Raw genomic sequence first — 1965 nt, forward strand, 5'->3', positions numbered from 1 at the left:
CAGGCTAGTGTGGGGGACATTTTCCAGGGCGATAGACTTGATCAACGAAGACCTTGATCACGTCCGGGACTGGTCTGAGAGGTTTGGTCTGGTGGTGAACCCCTCTAAGTGCCAATCGATTATCGTAGGCAGTCAACGCACGCTTCGCAGATTGGAGGAGTTAGCCGTTCCCCCCATCGTATTCAATGGCTCAATTATTAGCGTCAGCCAAACTGTAAAAAATCTTGGCCTGCTCATGGACTCATCACTGAGTTGGCAAGCTCAGGTCACTAGTGTGTCCCAGAGAGTCACTGGCACGCTACGAAATCTTTACCGCCTAAAGAAACTTTCTCCCATCCAAAACGAACTGATGCTTGTGCAAACCCTAATTTTCCCAATCCTTAGACTATGCCGACGTGTGCTACTTAGACCTGGAATGCAGATCTCCTAAATAAATTAGATAGACTTCTGAATAACTGCATTCGATTTATTTTTAACCTTCGCAAATACGACCATGTGTCTGCTTACCGTACCCAACTGCGCTGGCTGCCGATCCGGGAGCGCCGAAGTGTACGAACTCTTTCTTTTCTCTACTCTATCTTGTTCTCTCCCACCCTCCTGCTTACTTAACGCCCTATTTTCGTTACTTATGCGACAACCATGGCCGTGACCTTCGGTCTTTCTAATAATCGTCTTCTCCTCTGTCCTTCTCATAGCTCTAGCTCTGTTCACTCTTCCTTTCTAGTCCAATCCGTTCTACTATGGAATGCCCTTCCTCTCGAGATCAGGACGTCCACAAACCCGCAATGTGTTCAAATTAAAGGTTCGCAAATTGTTTCTTATGAAACTGGCAGAGTCGTCATCACAAGAATCTCACCTTGTCTAATATATTATATATGTATGTTTATGTAGATAATTTTACGTAATAGTATTCCCTGGTTATTTAATTGTATGTATTAGCTGTCTATTATATATATAGGTAGATATATTTGTGTGTATATGTGTGATTGTATATATTTTTAATTTCATCGACTGTCTTTTCTGATTATACACCCACTTCCCGTTTCTCTGCACCACCTCTTGGTTGACTGGTAGAGAATGCCTTTGGCATTAAGTCCGCCATTGTACTTGTTTGTATAAGAAGTATAAATAAATAAATAAATAAATCATATTACAAATAACGCTATTCCAGAAATCGGCGCCGTTTCTCTCTTCGCGTCTAATACGAAATAGATTAAAAACATTAGGCTCAAAAATACGGGCTCAACGAACTCTGTAAATTAAAACGAGTCCATTCAAATGATATTAAATCACTATTAAACGGTATTTATCGCTTGTATATTATAATTTTGAACGTTATCCTACTTTCTACTTATCCTCCTACTAATATTATAAACGCGAAAGTTTGTATGTATGGATGTTTGTTCCTCTTTCACCCAAAAACCACTGAACGAATTACGAAAATTGCTTCACAGATTTAAATATTAACAAGTTAAAAAACAAAAAATTATTAAATTAAAGCATCAAAAAATTCATCGGCATCGCTGCCGGCTGGGAGTGTGCCCAAAAGATTCACAGATTGTTAATATGACTAATTTTATATTCCCGTAGGATCTTTTTCGATTTTTGGCGGGCGGGCTCGCGAGCAACAGCTAGTATATCTAAATCATTATCAGAGTTGAATACGTGTAAGACAAGAGACTAGATCAACGAAGTCAAAGTAACATTCACTGCAGAAATTGTTTTCAGTAATTTTTTTAGCAATTTTTGGGGGGATAAGAATTCTTAATTAGATGATATCAAGATACATCGGGATTCTGTCTAGTTTTGGAACAACCAAAGTTCTTAGCCGTGAGTTGACGTGGCTTGAGCTTATAATTTGTGACAGTTTCTTCTATCTAGGTATAATCGCTCATGAGTTACAGCCTGGTGACAGACAGAAGGTCAGACAGTGGTGTCTCAGTAATAGATTTCCGTTTTACCTGT

Source organism: Trichoplusia ni, chromosome 8 (assembly GCF_003590095.1).
Source record: "Trichoplusia ni isolate ovarian cell line Hi5 chromosome 8, tn1, whole genome shotgun sequence".
NCBI classification, from domain to species: domain Eukaryota; kingdom Metazoa; phylum Arthropoda; class Insecta; order Lepidoptera; family Noctuidae; genus Trichoplusia; species Trichoplusia ni.